Source organism: Scyliorhinus canicula, chromosome 5 (genome assembly GCF_902713615.1).
Source record: "Scyliorhinus canicula chromosome 5, sScyCan1.1, whole genome shotgun sequence".
Taxonomy (NCBI): Eukaryota; Metazoa; Chordata; class Chondrichthyes; order Carcharhiniformes; family Scyliorhinidae; genus Scyliorhinus; species Scyliorhinus canicula.
The window spans coordinates 208,368,558-208,390,552 of NC_052150.1; the positions used below are offsets into that span (position 1 = coordinate 208,368,558).

A 21,995-nucleotide genomic window follows, 5' to 3' on the forward strand; every position below is an offset into this window, starting at 1 on the left:
CTACAAGCAAAATGCTGATGCATCCACCCTGTCCACAGTTGCTATGAACCATCTGTATTTCTGCTTGATATGTTTACGTTACTATCGTGAGTCCTGCTATGTTTCTTTGCTGGTCCCAACGTGGTTCTGTACCTGGTAAACCTGTGCCGCGCCTTTTCTGTCTCCTCTTAGCTTGACCTATGCCTTCCATCGGGGGTGGTTAGCTCTGTTGCCTCACAGCGCCAGGGACCCGGCTTCAATTCTGGTCTTGGGTGACTGGAGTTTTTGCGTTCTCCCCGTGTCTGTGTGCGTTTCCCCCGGGTGCTCCGTTTTCCTCCCATATTCCAAAGATGTGCAGATGTGCCTTGAGTAGCAAGTCAGCTGTTAATAATGCTCCATACCTTAGTTTTAACAGCACGGGCAGGGATTCCCACAGCTCGAGAAAGCTGGACGTTGAAGGGAAGCAAGAGGCACTGGGATCCAGCAGGTAAATCCTTTTCCAGCGATGCTTGTGTACCAGGAGAAGCAGGAGTTCTTCCTCCCCTCTACCACCTTTTCCCGGCTTCAAAACAAGCAAAACGACTTTCCTCTCTGCAATCTATCGACCTCCACAATCCCCACCTGTGGGTTATAAAGGGACAATCCTTTAAAACAGATGAGGAGGAATTTCTTCAGCGAGAGGGTGGTGAATATGTGGAACACTTTGCCACAGAAGGCTGTGGAGGCCAAATCACTGAGTGTCTTTAAGACAGAGATTGATAGGTTCTTGATCAATAATGGGATCAGGGGTTATGGGGAGAAGGCAGGAGAATGGGGATGAGAAAAATATCAGCCAAGATTGAATGGCGGAGCAGACTCGGTGGGCCGAGTGGCCTAATTCTGCTCCGATGTCTTATGGTCTTACGATTTTTCCTTCCATTCCCTTCAAAGTTTTCCAATGCCAGGCCTTTCCACTCTCCAGCCTCACAAACTGACTGGCTGCCATTTAAGTGAGGTCCTCCCTATTAATTCAGTAGGCCCTTTGAAAGCCCCGCATTCTTTAATTTCCAGGCTTCCGCAACCACCACCTCGCTTCCCAGGAAACATCAGGACCCAAGTGTCAGTGTCATATTGCAAACCTGTTGCAGGGATGACAGGACTGTTATGAAGTGGGATTGGGAAAACTGGGCCTGTATTCTCTAGAGTTTTGAAGAATGAGGGGCGGTCTCATTTGAAACCTGCAAAATACTGAAAGGAATAGACCGTGCCGATGCAGGGCAAGATGTTTCCCTTGGCTCAGGTGCCTTGAACAGAGGGCACAATTTCAAAATCGAGGGAAGCGTTTTTTTGCCGAGATGTGGAGAAATTAATTTACACAGATGGCTGAGAGTCTTTGGAATTGTCTACCCCAGAGGGCTGTAGAAGCTCTGTCATTGATTATGGTTCAGGTAGAAATTGATAGATTGCTGATTAACAATAATGTAGAGGGTTATGGGGATAGTGGGTGTAAAAGGCATTGAAAGTTCTGCTAAGCCATGATTGTATTGAATGGTGGAGCAGGCTTGATGGGCTGAATGGCCTATTTCTGTTCCTACATTTCTTCCTACTGTTATTTAGGTGTTTGTGGGAAAGTCCTGGTGTACGTTTTATTCCATCTGCATTATCCTATATAACTTTTATATTTCACGTTTCATTTCCTCTATGATTTTAACAAAATATCATTGTATATACTAGACTGTTGCATTTAATGATAAATGTAAAGAGCTCCAACTGATCAAGTTCTATTTTTGACACAACTTGTTTAATCTCACTTATTCAAAGCTGACTCATTTAAACCGAATTTCAACTCTGATTTGGGACAGGAGCTATTTCTGATCCCCTGCCCTTCCATTTAGATATGCAATTTAGTGATGAGACTTGAAAATGTGGAATAGGAGCAGACCGTTCCGTGTCTCAAACCTGTTCTGCCATGCAATTCGACCTTCCCAACTCCCATCTTTTATTTGCAAAGCAAAATACTGCGGATGCTGGAAATCTGAAATGAGAAACAGAAAATGCTGGGAAAACTCAGCAGATCTGACTAACTCTGTGGAGCGAGAAGCCATGTTAACGTTTCGAGTCCGTACGATGGATTTTATACTGTTTAAGAGGGGGTGGAGCCACGGCGAAGGTCTGGGATCGGTGGGAACTAGGAGAGACGGGGCAAAGATGCCGTGGGCACAAGACAAAGGGATTGTTAATGGTGGCATTGAAAACCAAAGAAGATGCTGATGCTGCCACCTGTCACTTCTTGCATTTGCCTTGAGACGTATGCTCTCTAGAGTTAGAAGAACAAGAGGGGATCTAATGGAGATGTACAAGATGCTAAAAGGTATTGACAGAGTAGATTTGGAGAGAATACTTCCCCTTGTGGGACAATCTGGGACGAGAGGTCATACTTTTAGGTTGAGGGGTAGCAGATTTAAAACCGATGAGGAGAAATTATTTCCCTCACTACCCCAGAGTGCGGTGGATGCCGGATAAACTTGAGGCGATGGTCAGATTTTTAATTAATAATGGATTGAAGGGTTATGGAGAATAGGCAGGAAGGTGGATTTGAGGGCGAGAGATCAGTCATGATCGCACTGAATGACTGAGTGAGATTGAGGGGCTGAATGGCCTACACCTGCTCCATGTTCTTTTGTCCCTCTGTTCTTGGCTTTCACCGAGAGCTGACCTTTATTCTGCTAATGCACCTTTAAGCCAGTATCAGCCCCTAGGATAGGCCACTAAGCTCTGGGATTTCCTCCCTGCACCGCTGCCACTCTATCTCCTTTCCCTCCTTTTAAGGCACTCCTTTGAAGCTAACTCTTTGAAAAAGCTGATATTGCTTGATGTGTGTCGGTGTCTGATTTTGATTTCTAAAACTCCAATGAAGCACTTCGGGGCATTTTATTACATTAAAGGTACTCTATAAATAAAGCTGCTCTGGTTGAAGCGGGTTCACCTTTTGAGGCGAGAGCAACAGAAAATGACTCCCAAATATCTGAAGACTGAATAAATAATGGTATTAGAAACAAACTTCAGATTTAAGGAGATGGCCTTTGAGAATGCTTTAAAAATATTATGTAAACATGAGGGAGGATATGCAAAATATGGAATATGGTAAAAGACGAAAGAAGCGAAGTGGCTGTATATGTTAGAGATGCAAAAAGTATTGTACATACCTTAAAATTCATTCCTGGAGTGTGGGCTTTGCTCACAAGGTCGGCATTTATAGCCCTTTCCTGATTGCTCTGAGAAAGTGGTGGTGAATCGGCGGTTTTGATACAACTAAGTGGGTTGCTCAGAGGACAGTTAAGAGTGAATAACGTGAGACAGGAGTCATATTTGGCTGGATCAGCTTAGGGCAGCAGAGGCAGGATTCTCCGCAGCCAAATCGATTTCGGTGTGGGGGCGGAAAATTGGCGTTCCCGATCGGCGCCGCTCCAGTGATTCTCCGGGCCCTGGAGAATTGCTCGTCTGTCAACCATGTCGCACAGCTGGGGGACCATTGGCAGAGGCCCTCCCAGCAATTCTCCGATCCCGAACCGGCCGATATCCCGATGGCATGGTGCTAACCGGGACTCTCGCACGGCAGCTGCGGACTCAGTCCGTGCCGCCCTAATGGGGGCTGTGCCTTATGAGCGGCCAGGGCAGCAATCAGGCCAGCCCGATGGAGGGACGCGGGCCCGATCGGTGGGGGACCTTCTTTCTTGATGATGGCGCTCGGCACGGCTGCTGGAGACCGCCGCTGTGCGCATACGCTACTCTGAACCGGAAGTGCGGGGGCCTGTATCCGCAGCCAAAGCTACGAGCTTCATGATGGGTCCCTGCTAGCCCCCTGCAGGTAAGTGAATAACTTTTTATTTTTTCCAGGAAACTGTGGAGTGAAACGCCAGCGTTTTTAGGCCGGCGTGGGGACATAGTCCCATTTTTGGAGAATCCAGCCCCATATAGGACATTTGTGAACCAGTTAGACAGTCTAGCTGCTTCACTGTCACTCTGTGATACCAGCTCTTTACTCCGTTTACTGATCTACATATATAATACTGTTGTGTGAAGTTAGGGATACGTTAGGAGAATTTGGCAGGGACACTTAACAAATGTTAAGTGTTTACAAAAAGGAAAAATATTGGGGATGATGCCAATCCAGAATTGGTTATAATAAATAACTTGAGTAATTACCATCGTACAACAAGAGCTGTAGACATCCCTCTTTGTTAGTGGGAGACAATTGCTTATAGAGCTTTGAGGGGTACCACTCCACAGCAGGGGTGGGGCAAGGCAAGGGGATAGGCCTCCATGATCTAGCACAGCCAGTTTGAGGGCCTGCACTGTTGGCATCATTCTACATCACATAACTGGCCTGCCTCTTCAGTAAATGAAACAAAGGAAAGTAAATAAGCAGAAACTGTTTCCAGAAGGGTCTGTAACCAATGATGATTGGGAAAAGAATTGATGCAGCAAGTTGTTGCGATTTGCAGTACGTTACCTGATGCGAATGTGGGAGTGGGTTGGGTAATAATTTCCGAAAGGAAACTGGATAAATAACTGAAAAGGTGGGGAGGGGTGGAATGCAGGGCTGTGGGGAGAGTGCGATGAAAGGCGTCAGATTGGATAGCTGGGTGGGGTTGCGGGGATAGGGTGCTCGTTCCAAGGGCCGGTGCAGACTCGATGGGCCGAATGGCCTCCTTCTGCACTGTAAATTCAATGATATGATTCTAAGTGCCAGTACAGGTGGGATGGCCTGAATGGCCCTCCTGTGCTTCATAATTCTATGTTCTCGCAACATTCGCATTAAATGTGAGAGTCAATGTTTGCAGGCTCAAGCTGCAAAAAAAGGCATGTACACACAATCCCATCTGACATTCTTGGTGCAGATGATGCCAGACGTGCGTGGGTATAAACACCAAGAAAGGATTAGAAAAAGAAATGCTGAGGCATGACTTGCAGCGATCATTTAAATTATGCAAGGTTTAGATAGAGCGGATACAAAGAGAATGTTTCCGCTGGTGGGGACGAGCATAGCTAGAGGGCATCAATAAAAAATTGACAATCAAGTTAGTCCAAGAGGGGATTCAGAAGAAACCTCTTCTCCCGAAGAGCGATGAGAACGTGGAACTCACTCCCATAAGCAGTGGCTGAAGCGAATAGTATTGATGCATTTTAGAGGGAGCATTATGATGAATCTACGACTCAGGAGCAAGAGGAGGTCATACGGCCCTTTAAGCCTGCTCTGTCGCTCAGTAAGCTCATGGCTGACCTGGTCCATAGCCTTTGTTTATCAAACATCCCTCTGCCTACCTTGAATAGATTCCATGACCCCCCAGAGAATTCCACATACGATCCTCCGAGACAAGACATTGCTCATCTCAGTCTAAAAAGTGAGATCCCTCATTCTTAAATTGTATCCAGCGGATCTAGTCTTCCCCCCCCCCCCCCCCCCCCCCCCCCACCTCCCACTATCCACCCTATCAAGTCCACTCAGGACTTTGCAAATTTCCATACGAGGACAGTTCATTATTCGAAACTCGAAAGGTTCAACCTTTCTTCACCCTGGGAATAAGTCGATAGAACCTTCTGTGAACTGCTTCCAACGCAATTATATCTCTCTTCAAATAAGGAGATTAAGACTGTGCCGTATTCCACATGTGCTCTCAACTATACCCTCTAAAACCGCAGCAAAACCTCCCTACTTTTATATTCCATTCCTCTTGCAATACATAAGCATGTTCCATTTCCCTCCCTAATTAGGTGCTGTACCTGCAGGCTAACATTTTGTAATTCATGCGCCAGGACACCCAGATCCCTCTGTACCGCTGAGTTCTGTAATCTCTCTCCATTTAAGTAGCTTATTGCTTTTCTATTCTTCCTGTCAAAGTGGACAAGTTCACATTTCACTCAATCTGCCAGACTTTTTCCAACTCGCATAACCTGTCTACATCCCTTTGCAGACACACTACCTCCTCTTGACAACTCCCTTTCCAACCTATCTTGGTCTCATCAGCAAATTTAGCTACCACACAATCGCTCTCTTCATCCAAATTGCTGACAATCGATTTAGGATGAGGAAAGTTGGCAGGTGGCCTAAGTGGAGCATAATTGTCAACCTGGATTGGTTGGGCTGAATGGTCTATTTCTTTGCCGTGTATCCTATGTAATGGAATCCTACAGGGAAGGCTAGAAAGCAAGTTCCAGCATTTATGGAGGTGTGTTATTCACGGCTTGAAAGGGCGGTGGACACGGATTAAAGAATAGCCTTCAAAGGCGAATTGAATGAATGCTTGATGGGGAATAATTGGCAGAGCTAAGGGCAAAGAGGGAATTGAGCCTAATTGGATAACTTCAACAAACAGGTGGCACAGACACGGTGGCACAGTGGTTAGCACTGTGGCTTCACAGCTCCAGGGTCCCAGGTACGATTCCCGGCTTGGGTCACTGTCTGTGCGGAATCTGCACGTTCTCCATGTGTCTGCGTGGGTTTCCTCCGGGTGCTCCGGTTTCCTCCCACAGTCCAAAGATGTGCAGGTTAGGTGGATTAGCCATGCTAAATTGCCCTTGCTGTCCAAAAAGGTTAGGTGGGATAGGGTGGAGGTGAGGGCTTGAGTAGGGTGTTCTTTCCAAGGGCTGGTGCAGACACAGTGGGCCGAATGGCCTCCTTCTGCACTGTAAATTCTATGATTCTATGACACGATGGGTTGAAAGGCCTCCTTCTCTGGTCTATAATTTGATAGTGAGTTAAGGATTCTGAGAGATTGGGGGAAGAAATTGCCCCCAAGTTACCATTTTCGGATGTGCAATTTACACACAGCTGATTTTCTACTTCAGCAGAGGATAAACTCCACTGAGCAGTGAAACAATTCTTCAAGCCAACCTCAGATTTGCGCACGCCAGGTTGATTGGGTTAAAACTAGAGCCTCTAATTCGGATTTCTATTCAGCCAAAGGACTGGGGAATGAGCCATGTATTTGTTTTTTCGAACAAACCCAGCTAACCCCGAGTAATTAAAAACCAAGTTAGTTTGACGTCTCTGGCAGGGAAAATATTGTAATCTTTAATTACAGATGGTAAATGACGAGGTATATGGACAGGCCGGAAATAATCGGAAGCAGCCCAACACGGATTTCGGAAAGGAATATCACGCTTGACGAAGCTGATTGGGTTCCTTGACAGTTTAAATTCAGCGTTGGTCATTCAGGAGTGAAACAAGGCGCACTTTCTCCACAGAAGGGGAATTGAGCTGAACACTCTGCCTGTGCATGAGAATTTGAGGTGCAGATGATTTAATTTGATGGGCGAAACGACTGGTGGGGCTGAGTGGCCTAATCCTGTTCCCATGACGAGGTGATATGTTGAATGGATGAAATGCAGTGGATGCAGACGTACATGAACACTTGAGGAGGTACCTCAGGAGGTTATTGCTGATGATTGAGCGGCACGTGATTCTGTGCATCATGCGCTTTGCGTGGGGCATGTCGATTGTGGCTCAGCCGTTTCCACTCTTATCACTGAGTCAGAAGGTTCATAGATACATAGAAGGTAGGAGCAGGAAGAGGCCTTTTGGCCCTTCGAGCCTGCTCCGCCATTTATCACGATCATGGCTGATCATCCAACTCAATAGCCTAATCCTGCTTTCTCCCCATAGCCTTTGATCCCATTCTCCCCAAAAGCTACAGCCGCCTCTTGAATATATTCAAAGTTTTAGCATCAACTACTTCCGGTGGTAATGAATTCCACTGGCTCACCACTCTTTGTGTGAAGAAGTGTCTCCTTATCTCTGTCCGAAATAGGTTTACCCTGAATTCTCAGACTGTGCCCCCTGGTTCTGGACACACCCATCATTGGTAACATCTTCCCTGCATCTGGATTCAAATCGCATCCTAAGACTTTAAGGGCTGACGCTCCTGTGCAGTACTGAGGGAGTGCTGTACTGTCAGCTCTGTTGTCCTTTAGAAGAGGTGTCAAACCCGAAGCCTCAGGTGCCATTTAGTCCCACAAACCATTTTGCCCTTCAATTAAATCATCTAAACCCATTTACTCACCTTTAATCCATAAGCCTTACCTGATGAAAATCTATCGATCTCAGTCTGTACAATTTCATTAGGAGAGGCAGTGGCGTAGTGTTATTGCCGCCCGGCTAGTTATCCAGAGTCCCAGAGCTCTGTATCCAATCTGGTAATGTGTGGAGTCCCCCCCCCCCCCCCCCCCCCCCCCCCAACCACCACCACCACCACCTTCTTTCTGATTGCTGAGGCCAGGCACACACTGAGAGTGTGGGCACGGTGAGTGACACAATGGCCAGAGTATAGGGGGCAGAATGTAGGGTGACACAATGGCCAGAGTGTAGGGGGCAGAATGTAGGGTGACACAATGGCCAGAGTATAGGGGGCAGAATGTAGGGTGACACAATGGCCAGAGTGTAGGGGGCAGAATGTAGGGTGACACAATGGCCAGAGTGTAGGGGGCAGAATGTAGGGTGACACAATGGCCAGAGTATAGGGGGCAGAATGTAGGGTGACACAATGGCCAGAGTATAGGGGGCAGAATGTAGGGTGACACAATGGCCAGAGTGTAGGGGGCAGAATGTAGGGTGACACAATGGCCAGAGTGTAGGGGGCAGAATGTAGGGTGACACAATGGCCAGAGTGTCGGGGGCAGAATGTAGGGTGACACAATGGCCAGAGTGTAGGGGACAGAATGTAGGGTGACACAATGGCCAGAGTGTAGGGGACAGAATGTAGGGTGACACAATGGCCAGAGTGTAGGGGGCAGAATGTAGGGTGACACAATGGCCAGTGTGTAGGTTGGAGGCCGAGATCATTGATTGACATCTCCGGAGGGATGAGGAGGACTGTAATAAATTACACGAGTAAGTACTTTTAGGGAGGAAGCGTAGAAAGGTTGAAGTCTGGAGTAAACGAGCAAACGGCCCTCCGAGTACAAATGTACCTGTCACTAAATGTTGCGCCATTACCAAGGTTGTAAAAAAAAAGTAAACCAAGCTTTATTCCTAGAGGGATACAATTGAAAAATAGACAAGTTGTGCTAAACATGTATCGAACCTTGGTTAGATCACCTGGGTAGTAATGTGTGCAGTTCTGGCCACCATATTATAAAAGAGGATCTAGAGGCATTGGAGAAGGTGGAGAGAAAATTTACAAGGAAATTGTTTGACCAGAAATGCACAGGTATGCATAGGAAAGGATTAAAAACTGGATCTCTTTTCTATTTACAAAAAAAGACAAAGGGTCTTTGACGTCCATTGAGGTCTTTAAAATTCTAAAATATGAGAGTGGGAGAGAGAATGATTCTTCTTCTGGGAAAGAGCAGAAGTAAAAGTGATGAATATCAGTTAGCAAGAAATCCAGTTGGGAATTGAGAAGAAACTGCTTCACCCAAAGAGTGGTGGGAATGTGGAACCCGCTGCCACACCGAGTGGTTTCCAAGGGCCGGTGCAGACTCGATGGGCCGAATGGCCTCTTTCTGCACTGTAAATTCGATGTATGATCTACCAGAGCAGGTCAAAGGCTGGGAGTCCTATGGCAAGTAACTCACCTCCTAACCCCCCCCAAAGCCTGACAACCATCTACAAGGCACAAGTCAGGACTGTAATGGAATACTCTCTACTTGCCTGGATGAGTGCAGTCCACAACACTCAAGAAGCTCAGCACCATTCAGGACAAAGCCGCCCACTTGATTGCTCCCCCTTCCACAAACTTTCAAACCCTCCACCGACGAACAGTGACAGCCATGTATACCCTCTGCAAGATGCGTTGCAGCAACTCACCAAGGTTCCTTCCACAGCACCTTCCAAACCCACAACCACTATCATCGAGAAGGACAAGAACAACAGATGCCTGGGAGCCCCACCACCTGGAGGTGTCCTTCCAAGTCACTCACCACCCTGACTTGGAAATATGTCACTGGGACAAAATCCTTAAACTCCCTCCCTGACAGCACAGTGGGTGTACCTACACCTGAAGGTCTGCAGTGGTTCAAGAAGGCAGCTAGGGATGAGCAATAAATGCTGGCTGAACCAGTGACGCCCACAGCCTGTAAATGAACTTTTTTCTAAAATGTCCTGTTTCTGTGTCATATATCTGACCTAATCCTACGGATATGTCTGACCAGTGTTGGAAACTCTTCTCACTCCACCAGTAGGAATGTTTTAGACTTCTATATTGAGGCTCAGAATGAAGGAGGCAGGAATTGCCAGCATGTACTGATCAAGAGACACTTTCTGTGCTGGAAGGCATTATACAGAGTTGGCGGCTCTGATTGGGGAGTCCAGGCCTCACACAAGGTAATGGCGTGCAGTGGTTGCCTATTCTCCTTTACCCTCAGATCACCCTTCCATTGACTTTCACGGGCAGGAAAGCTGCGCTGATTCAACACTCTCTATTTTGCACCAATGTTGTGGGCTTAATTGATAAAATGATCTTAGGAGCACTCTGTCAAAATGTTATCTTTCCTTTCAATAAGCTAAGTTTGTTTCATGTAGAAAAAGCCACGTTGAAAGATGACAGTGTTGTGTTTTTCTTTGATTTTTTTTTTGGTTTTAAGCTTGGCCTTTGGTACCTCTGGAAAGAAGCGTCATTTTTCTCAACCTGATTGTTCCGATTTAAGTTGTGGAAATGGCAAAGGAGCCTCACACTCCACCTGACAGGCTTTGATTTACGCTGACCTCTCACTTCTCGAATGACGCTTGAAAAGGGGCCAAAGATTGTAATGCAGGGCTGAGCGTTTCTGTTCCAACCACTGCCTGATAGAAAGGCTCTTAGTGACAGAACTAAGCCACTCACAGGTGAAAGCTTGACCCCTGATGTGCCAATTATAATTAATACACTCACTCATGGTGCACAATACATGAACAACATGTCTTTCTTTGGAAAAGAATTGGTAGATAAGTATAAAAAAGGAAAGATGTTGGATTATTGAGTCACAGTCGCACCGTGCTGATGGGGAACAATGGATCAGCATTGACGTCACACATGTCCCCCTCCAACCCCCACCTCCGCCTCTTCAGCCCGTCAGTACCCAGGCGTCCCTGGCAAAGCGAATTAACCTACTAGCAGACTGAATTCACAGAATCGCTACAGCGCAGAAGAAGGTCATTTGGCCCATCGTATCAGCACTGGTTCTCCAAACCAGCATCATGACTTAGTGCCATTCTCCTGCCTTTTTCCTGTACCCCTGTACATTGGTGACCCTGAGCTCCATGGCGGACTCAGCCCGCAGACCTGGACCGTCAAAATAGTGCCCCACGTCGGCAGCTCACCCGCCCTGGACCGCCCGTACACACAGCCCCCAGTCCCGAATGAAGTCCCCCTGCCCTCTGTTCTGGAAAATACAGAATGTGTCATTTGAAACATAGAGGTCTGCCAATATCTGGTCTGGGAGAGTGCAGGGAAAGATCCCACAAGAGGTTGGTGGAAGCTGAAAAGAGCAGAAACTGTGTCCAGCTCTTCTGTCAAAAATGCAGTCAATTTCAGTCTGTCAGAATTGTTATTACAACCTGCAGCAGGAGAAAGGGAAAAAGAAAAAAACAGAGTTTGCATACATTTCTTTGTGTTGTTGAAATATTGTAATGGACTGCCCCTTTAAGCCCCGTAGTCCTTTCCCTATCGGAGGTCCCGATCTCCCGCCAAAAATCACTAAGCGCGGGCTTCTCTCGCTCCTCCCACTCCCCCCATCGCCCCCCCACTCGCGAGGCAGCAGAAAAAAGAAGAGAGCAGCAGAACGCGAGGCAAGAACAGCTGACGGCCCGGGGGAGCTCCGCTCCCCTCAAGGAGGTGGAAGGCTCAAAGAAACGGCAGCAAGAATGAGGAGGATGAGAAGGAAGATGTTTGTTGGTGGACTCAGCTGGGAAACAAGTAAGAAAGATTTAAGGGACTGCTTTTCTGGAGGTGGAGAGATTGTAGACTGCTTAATTAAAATAGATCCTGAAAGAGTAGACAGGGTATTGAATGGGGAGCACAAACTTGATGGGAGAGTTATTGATCCCAAGAAAGCTCAGGCTATGAAGGGCAAGGTTGAAATAAAATTGGCCCAACCTAAGGAAGTGTACCAGCAGCAGTAATGGGGAGGACAGAGGACAGAACACAGAGAACAGAGAAAACAGAGAGAGAGAGAAACAGCAACAGGAGAGAAGGGGAGGATAACTACAAGAGAGAGAGAGTCTGAAGGTCCCTACAACAAACCAGCAGCATCCAGAATCACTAATCGTTTTTCCTTTCTGTAAAGAAAGTGTTTGCAACTTATTAAAAAAAAGTATAATAATAATAAAATAACTTAACCTGAAAAAGTGGTTATTAGCTTACTTCACTTCCTTAGCAATGCAGGACCCAGGACATCGATGCTACTAAGGGGTAAGTAGGTAAAATTCTTCGGTGAAGGTATGGGTTATACCGGGGAATAACTTGGAAATATAGTTTGACCTGAATGGCACCCACTGAAGCCTGCATCGAAGTCAGGGAGTGAGAATCCCTGTTCACCATTTGGAATATCGGCCCTTTTTGGTATAGGGGGAATTCTAAGACAGAGTGGTGGATTTACAAAAACATGGCGCCCAACGTGGGGCAGAAGCCCATAATTACGCCCAGCCTGTTTTTTTTTTTTGCTTTCTCCATGGCATCCAGCGTGGAGGCCTAGAATATTAGAAGTTTCTAGGTAAAGCGAGGCTGGAATATTAGAAGTTTCTAGCTGAGCAGAATGGGGGCTAGAGTAGGGGCTAGAATATTAGAAGTTTCTAGTTCCCAAGAAACGGTTGGAATATTAGAAGTTTCTAACCGGCACAAAGGCTAGAATATTAGAAGTTTCTGGTCTATGTGTGAGTCAGACTTTACCTGCCGAGTTTAGTCTGGAAAGGATATTCTGTGGATCGAGGGGACTGAAACTCAGGTTGGGTGTGAATCAGCAGACTAGAAGATGCTGACCCTGAGTGAAAGTCTGCAAGACATCTTGGTGACAGCACTAAAAATCTTGCATCCATTACTGGTAAAAGGAGGCCAAAAAATAAATCATCCTTAGAGTAAGGCAGATTGTGCGGAAAATTTTCTGGAAAATGGGGACGCCTAGAATTCAGAGACCAATAACCAATCGACCCTTAACTAAAACAGGAAGATAGTGCCTTAGTCAGCCATGGATAGGGCCCAGAAAGGGTACTTATCCTTAATTTCAGATTGCAACTGAAAGGGACAACCAGGAACAGAACTTGAATTCCGAAAAATGGCAATGAGAATAATCCTCTTGCTCTGAAACATGGTCAAGAGAGTTGAAACAATGAAACAAGAGTAGAAAAGCTTAACAGAGGCAAAAAAAACTCCTGCAGAAGTGAAACTTAACCGCATGGAGGGGTCTCAAAATTTTGTTAAGAATAACTAAAATCCTACAGAGTAGAGATCCAAGATCTGAGTGGATGAATGTGTGTGTGTATGTCTAATAAGGAATTGTGAATTTCCTTTAATGTTTGTATTTTTAAAAAAATGTTGTATTTTGTAAAGCTGATTTTCACATAAATTGGAAGTTATAAACAGCAGGCAGCAGTCAGCTGCTTTGCAGACTTTGAAATTGCTGCGTTGAAATTGAAACTGCATGGCTCCGCAGGGTCCTAGTGCCTGGCGATCACACAAAGTCATCACACAAAGTCATATGCAGAAATAATGATGTTTAGAATGCTAAATACCTTGAAGAAGGAACTTTAGAAAATAAAGATATTAAAACCAATTGATAATACAGAGGAAATTTGGGTGAAGCTACCCACTGAGACTGCAGGGAAAATAATCTGTGAAGCTGTAAAATGTAAAGACAAGATTGTTCAGATTCTGGGTACACATACAGTTGAATTAGAGAAGCATGGTATCTGGAGCAAAATAAAATGTATCACAATTTCTCACTCAGGGGTGCAATGACAGAAGGAGGAGGCTTAACAGGCCTTAATTGTATGATGTACATCAAGGATATGGAAAATAAACCAGTTCAAAAAGAAATGGTGGCAAAAGAAATCCGGAAGTCCTGGAGAGGGCACTTCTGGGATAATCCAAATGAAAATAGAAAGTACAAATTAAAGAATAGGGCCCTCTCCACCCTTGATCTGTTCATTTGATTTTCAGATGGAAAAAATAAATAACGAACCAGTTCACAAGAAGGAAGAGAACTACACTCCAGAGAGGAATCTTTTAGACAGGATTGGGGGGAAACTAATGATACAATTGGCTACATATTTGAGGGAATTAAATGACAAGAACCCGGAGGAAAACTTTACGGGTTAGAAACAAATTAAAATATCAAATTATAACTGGACAGTGAAACCTCCGGTCAGACATCTCTAACTGGACATTAGATGATGGGTGATCTGCGGTCTCCATGGAGTATGTACTACGCGGTGGAATTATTAAGGGTCTCGGCAGATAGCAGCGACTGACGAGGAACCCCAATATGATAAATGACAATAGTTTAAGAATTTTTGTAGCTTGATACCACGGCGGGAAAATTGTTACCAATGCAGCAAAACAATATTGCATTGAAGAGCTGTAATCGTTATAAAAAAAAAAAGAATTTCATGTAAATTGATAGGGACTGTTATATATATATGATAAGGGGGGTATGTGTGTCGTTAAAGAACTTGATCCGCATTTCTAAACAGTGTTAATGTTTTAATAGAGGGGTAGTTTAGTGTGTTTTCTTGATTTAACTATATGGTACATTACAAATAATATTGATGTTGTTTACATGCCATATTTAGTTTGGAATAATTATTGTTCCCAAAGCCAAGAAGGGATGTTTCGATATTGTACCTTAGTTCTGATATTAAATTGTGATAACAGTTGAAAATATGTAAAGTTGTAACACACAGTCTATTTGTGTGGTTAGGTAATGAATAAGGTGTTAAGAAAATGTTTTTACTATGTATTTAACAATAGGGAGAATTTGTTTGAAAAAAAAAGAGACGGTTCAATGTGGTTTTGCAAATGCTGTAATGAAAAATATACACTTTGTCAGAAAGATATTCTCTCATGTAAACCAGAGGTTGGCAGACTTACATGATTCACGACAATGTTAAACATTAATGGGGAAGTTAGGAATACAAGCAGGATCAATTGAACATTTTAAATTAATAAAACAAGGGGATCAGTGGGTGGTACATGATATCACAATTACCCCATTCCAATCAGAAATGGAAAACAATTTGGAGGACGGAAAAATGGGACACGTAACAGCCAGTGATGGACAAAAGATCTGTTTGGTTACTGATGAACTGAGTTGTGTGCTGTTTCTAAGGGACATGAGGAATCTTATACGGTGCTGCTATCCCAAGGAAGTAAAATGCTTTGGAGGTAGTGGAACACACGGAAAGCTATTGTGTTACCTTCCTGAGCGGCTATGGCTATGGTTCACGGTAATTGGACTGGAACGGAAAACAAGACTCTTATTGACACTGGTCTGTGATATGCATACAAATGACAAAGATCGGGGATGTATGTTAGTACAATTGGATGGGGGAAAATAAACCAAATTATAGTAATGTTTCAAATGTCAAGACGGGGTGTTCTGGAAAATACAGAATGTGTCATTTGAAACATAGAGGTCTGCCAATATCTGGTCTGGGAGAGTGCAGGGAAAGATCCCACAAGAGGTTGGTGGCAGCTGAAAAGAGCAGAAACTGTGTCCAGCTCTTCTGTCAAAAATGCAGTCAATTTCAGTCTGTCAGAATTGTTATTACAACCTGCAGCAGGAGAAAGGGAAAAAGAAAAAAACAGAGTTTGCATACATTTCTTTGTGTTGTTGAAATATTGTAATGGACTGCCCCTTTACGCCCCGTGGTCCTTTCCCTATCGGAGGTCCCGATCTCCCGCCAAAAATCACTTCTCTCGCTCCTACCAAACCCCCACGCCCCCCACTCGCGAGGCAGCAGAAAAAAGAAGAGAGCAGCAGAACGCGAGGCAAGAACAGCTGACGGCCCGGGGGAGCTCCGCTCCCCTCAAGGAGGTGGAAGGCTCAAAGAAACGGCAGCAAGAATGAGGAAGATGAGAAGGAAGATGTTTGTTGGTGGACTCAGCTGGGAAACAAGTAAGAAAGATTTAAGGGACTGCTTTTCTGGAGGTGGAGAGATTGTAGACTGCTTAATTAAAATGGATCCTGAAAGAGTAGACAGGGTATTGAATGGGGAGCACAAACTTGATGGGAGAGTTATTGATCCCAAGAAAGCTCAGGCTATGAAGGGCAAGGTTGAAATAAAATTGGCCCAACCTAAGGAAGTGTACCAGCAGCAGTAATGGGGAGGACAGAGGACAGAACACAGAGAACAGAGAAAACAGAGAGAGAGAGAAACAGCAACAGGAGAGAAGGGGAGGAGAACTACAAGAGAGAGAGAGTCTGAAGGTCCCTACAACAAACCAGCAGCATCCAGAATCACTAATCGTTTTTCCTTTCTGTAAAGAAAGTGTTTGCAACTTATTAAAAAAAAGTATAATAATAATAAAATAACTTAACCTGAAAAAGTGGTTATTAGCTTACTTCACTTCCATAGCAATGCAGGACCCAGGACATCGATGCTACTAAGGGGTAAGTAGGTAAAATTCTTCGGTGAAGGTAGGGGTTATATCGGGGAATAACTTGGAAATATAGTTTGACCTGAATGGCACCCACTGAAGCCTGCATCAGAGTCAGGGAGTGAGAATCCCTGTTCACCATTTGGAATATCGGCCCTTTTTGGTATAGGGGGAATTCTAAGACAGAGTGGTGGATTTACAAAAACACCTCTGATCGGCCCTCCCCCCCCCCCCCCCCCCCCCCCCCCCGACTGTGGCAGGCCCAGACTGAGTCCTGAGTCGGCAGCCGCCATGCGAGGTTCCCGAACAGCAGGACCATGTTAGATCCACACCGTCGGGAATTTGGCCGGTCGGGGACGGAGAATAGCGGGGCGGGCCTCAGGCAATGGCCTGAAGCGGTGGATACTCGCCGCGGCGTACTTCCCGAGTATGCCGCTTTTCGGGGGGGGGGGGGGGGGGGGTGAGTAGCGGAACCAGCGCCGGTCCCAATTTCGTGCATGAAACCGGATTCTCTGCCCCGTAGCCGTAAGCCATTTCGCCATCGGGGTGCGGAGAATCCAGCGCCACATTTCCTTCTTGTGCAAATCACTTTAAATCTGTGCCTCTCGTTCTTGATCCTTTTACAAATGGGACCAGTTTCTCTCTGTCTACTCTGTCCAGCTCCCCTCATGATCTTGAACATCTCTATCAAATCTTCGCTTAGGGGTGAAAAATTATAAGGATGAAAATCAAAAGATCAGAGTCTTTACTTCGGATGGTGGTTCATTAGCACACTTTCTTCACAGCAAGCTGGTAGATTAGAGTCTCAGGTTTACAGCCGATAATGATCTTCTTTGTAGAGTCATTCATTCACCCTCACCGGGACGATTGGCTCCTCCACCAATGACTTCAATGGTACCCCCATCTCCTTCCTCAAAGCCTCCATGTGCCTCGCAAACTGCTTTTCCAGCTCCACCGTCATCACCTCGGTCATCTTCTCCACTGTAAGTAGTGCGGCTCCACCATGCGGTCCAGCATCCGCCATCATGTCAGCACTTTTGCTGGTCCTCTCATTCAACAGCGAACCCACTTTTTCTCCCTTCTTCGACGCTGCTTTTTGCATCCTTTAACAACTTATTATTTTTCCTTTTTTTCCCCACACTTCTTTCCTTCTTCAATCTTTTTTTTTATAGAAAAACAAAAAATTCTTCCTTCAAATAAAGAAAAAAAAACTTTCACCAAGTTTCTTTCAAACTTCTTTCTCTTCTTTTTTGTGTTTCTCCAGAATTCCCGTTTGGCTCCGCCCCCGCTGCTCTGACGTCCGCGCGTGCTGGACCCGACGCCTCAGCACCAGCCGCCCGACCCCGCACACGGTTCCTCGCCGGTTTTCAAACCGGCCACGCTTGATGCCTGGGACGGCCCCAAAGGCCGACAATAATCGGAGGGTAGAGCGAAGAATCGGGAAAACCCCCGAAAGCGCTGCAAATAGTGGCCACCGGCGGGAGCTCCTCTCGATGCGGCCGACCCGCTCGCAAACGCCACCAGAAGTCCCCGGATGCAAGAGGTTAATTGAAGGGACAATGGAATCCATCAATGTTTCTGGACAGAATACGTCTAAAATCCATCTCCAGTAAAGACAAAGGAACATAACCATTATCTCACCTCAAAGGCCCTGGGTGTAAGTGCCTAGACTGACTGGTATATTTTGGCTTTCCAGTTGGAATATATAGAGAGGGGGTTAAAAACTAGCCGAGAGAGCAGCCCAAGGCCTACCTGCCTGGTTGCCCGGCTGATCTATGAGTGTGTGTACCGTGAGGAAAAGCAGTTGGAAGTTTGTCACACTAAATCTATGCGATACAGTACCAGAAGCAATATCCCTGTAAATAGGAAATAGCTATCTTTCCATGTCAAATCTCTCTCTCTGACTGTGGAAGTCCACCAGCAAGTAAAAGGGATCACAACTGACAAAAACAACTGAAACATCTCTACCAAACAACTGAATACCCGAATCAAACAATCAGCTAGTTGCACGCAAAAGTCAACTATACTGGAATCCTTTTGTAACGGCTGCACGTGTCATCACCTACCCCTCACAAGTCATAGGCGGTCCTGTGTACCTTTTTACTTATGTTTACTGACTACTGGACTAAATTTTTACTTCTAATCCTTTTGAATGTAGATTTATGTGTTGATGCACTCTCAATTACGGCGAGACGAGAGTAGAGAGTAATCGAGGCTTTATTACGCAGAAATGCGGAGCCTCCCGCAGCTGCTGCCGAAATGGCTGCAGCTCGGAGAGTCCACATATTTATACTCCGCCTACTGGGTGGAGCCAGCAGGCAGGGATCTACCCCCTGGTAAGGCCTTTGTAGTACAGGGGCCTTACCGTAATACCCTTGTATGCAGTATATAGTACAACAGTGGTAACTACTACATTCTCCCCCTGTTAAAAAGAGTCCAGCGGGGTGGTGGAAATTATTTACATACAGGTTGTTAAAAAAAAAAATTATTTTTTGAAAGAGTCTACAAATTTAGACGGTCAGGCGACTTGATCCGCCGTTGCGAGCGCCGCAGGTGTGGTGTTGATGCCGGCGTTGGTTCAGTCGTCGGTGACTCCGGGAGCATGTCGACCTCATCTTCATCCACGGGTGGGTCTAAGAGGAGGACGGATCATCCTGGAGCGGGGGCTGTGGTGGGGTGCGCCAGGGGAAGGGAGGATGGTGCTGGGGCAGGGGGTGGGGGGGGGGGGGTGTGCGGGGACCCAGCTGGTGCCAGGTCCCGAAGGGAGACTGTGTCTTGTCGGCCGTCAGGGTACGCTACTGCGGGTTCGCGTGGAGTAGCTGTACCCTCTCAACCAACTGATCTGCCTTGTGTAGCCGCACGTGCTTACGGAGGAGAACGGGTCCTGGAGCTGCCAGCCATGTTGGGAGCGAAACCCTGGAGGTGGACTTCATGGGGGATTTCGTTAGTCGTAGTACACGGGAGCGACCGAATGATGTGCAGGGCATTGGGGAGGACCTCCTGCCAGCGGGAGGCCGGGAGATGTCTGGCCCGTAGGGCCAGCTGGACGTCCTTCCTGACCCGCTCCACTTGTCCGTTTCCCCGGGGATTGTAGCTGGTCGTCCTGCTCGAGGCAATGCCCCTGTTGAGCAGGTACTGGTGCAGCTCATCGCTCCTGAATGAGGATCCCTGGTCGCTGTGGACGTAGGCGGGGAAATCGAACAGAGCGACGATGGTGTTAAGGGCTTTGATGATGGTGGCAGATGTCATGTTGGGGCATGGGATGGCGAAGGGGAATCGGGAATACTCGTCGACCACATTGAGAAAATACATGTTGCGGTCGGTGGAGGGGAGGGACCATTTGAGGCATTCAAAGGGGCGGGAGGCCTTCACCAGGCGCGCACGGTCTGGCAGGTAGAAGTGTGGTTTACACTCCGCGCAGACCTGGCAGTCTCTGGTGATAGCCCTGACTTCCTCGATGGAGCAGGGTAGATTGCGAGCCTTTTATAAAGTGATAAAAGCGGGTGACCCCTGGGTTTCAGAGATCGTCGTGCAGGGTCTGGAGTCGGTCTACTTGTGCGCTGACACATGTACCTCGGGATAGGGGATCGGGGGATTCTTTGAGCTTACTGGGGCAATACAAAATCTCGTTATTGAAGGGGGAGAGCTCGACCCTCCACCTCAAGATCTTATCATTTTTGATCTTACCCCACTGTGTGTTGTGAAACATGAAGGCATACGACCGTTGGTCAGTGAGGAGAGTGAATCTCCTGCCGGCCAGGTAATGCCACCATTGTCGCACAGCTTCTACGATGGCCTGGGCCTCTTTTTCGACAGAGGAGTGCCGAATCTCGGAGGCATGGAAGATGCGGGAAAAGAATGCCACAGGCCTGCCTGCTTGGTTGAGGGTGGCGACCAGAGCGACGTCTGAGGCATCGCTCTTGACTTGACAGGGCAGCGTCTCGTCGACCGCGTGCATCACGGCCTTGGTGGACCGTAAGGGAGCAGTGCCTTACCGTAAGAGGGTGGATGAAGCTCTCAGTGCTCACAGAGTCCAGTAGGCAGGAAACCTTGTGCCCGTCGATCTTCACCGTCGTCGACGCGGTCGCGAGGTTGTGCGGTCGTGTCTGGTCGATCGTAATGGAGGCCAGGTGTGGCTGGTCGTCGCCGGTTGCAGGCGATGAGCGGCCCGATGAGGTGTCCGACGAGCAGGGATCCTGAGGTGGGGAAGATGGTGGCACACACGGGCCGCAAGTGTCCTGGGGGGGGCAAGATGGCGGCGCCCACAGGCCGAACGTGTCCTGAGGCGGGCAAGATGGCAGCCGCCCATGTGAGGCGAGCAGGATGGCGAGTAAGATGGCGGCACCCACAGGCCGCACGTGTTGTGAGGGGAGCAAGATGGCGGTGCCCACAGGCCATATGTGGTCTGCGGAGAGGAAGATGGCGGCGCCCGGGGGTCGGACATAGGGGTGCGCCGGGGCAACGGTGGCGACCGAGCGGGCCTGGCACACAGCAGCAAAATGTCCTTTCTTACCGCAGGCCTTGCAGAGTGTGCTCCTTGCCAGGCAGCGTTGTCGGGGGTGCTTTGACTATCCTCAGGAGTAGCACTTGGGTCCCCCGGGGTTTTGTGGTTGCCGCGCGACGCAGGCCTGGGGTTGGCTGGGGGCAGTCGCTGACGGGGTGCACGTTAGCTTTTATCTCTCCCAACAGATGCTACCAGATTTGCTGAGAATTTCCAGCATTTTCTCTTTCGTTCCATGAGCTCTTATCTTGTGCAGTAAGCTTTCATGGGCAGCATGTGATGCAACCATTAATTCACGCAAGACAGAGAGTTGAAGTGAACAGTGGCTTTAATTGACTAGAACAGTGCCTGCCTGCGACTGCTCTGCTACTGAGAGCCACCTACAGGGCTGCTGCTCTTTATACCTCCCCTCAAGGGGAGGAGCCAGGGGTGGAGCCCACAAAGGCACCAACATGATACATTCTGTGCAATATCGTATAATGGTCCATAGGTGGAGCCCACATGGGCAACAGCGTGATACAGTGTAATACAGTGGTGAATGGTTAGTACAATACGTTCACCACAGCATGGTAGCACAGTGGTTAGCACTGTTGTTTCACAGCACCAGTTTCCCACTTGAATCACTGTCTGTACGAAGTCTACACGCTCTCCCCGTGTCTGCGGGGTTTCCTCTGGGTGCCCCGGTTTCCTCCCACAAGTCCCGAAAGACGTGCTTGTTCGGTGAATTGGACATTCTGAATTCTCCGTCTGTGAACCCGAACAGGCGCCGCAATGTGGCGACTAGGGAATTTTCACAGTAACATCATTGCAGTGTGAATGTAAGCCTACTTGTGAAACTAATAAAGCTTATGTGGCAACTTACTGATTCCCTTTTGGAAATCCGAAAGCAATACATCTATAATTTCCCCTTTACCCACCCTACTTCTTACATCCTCAAAGAGCTCTAAGTAATTACTCAAACACCA

General features: G+C 47.1%; 1 long non-coding RNA gene across 1 annotated transcript in view; it reads left to right on the forward strand.

Annotated features, from left to right (window-relative positions):
• The first annotated feature begins 17,851 nt into the window (after positions 1–17,851).
• The window catches only part of LOC119965655, a 57,693-nt gene continuing 53,549 nt past the window's right edge, over positions 17,852–21,995 (forward strand). Inside the window, exon 1 of the long non-coding RNA XR_005460596.1 lies at positions 17,852–18,186. This is a non-coding gene — a long non-coding RNA (uncharacterized LOC119965655). The remainder of the gene's footprint in view (positions 18,187–21,995) is intronic.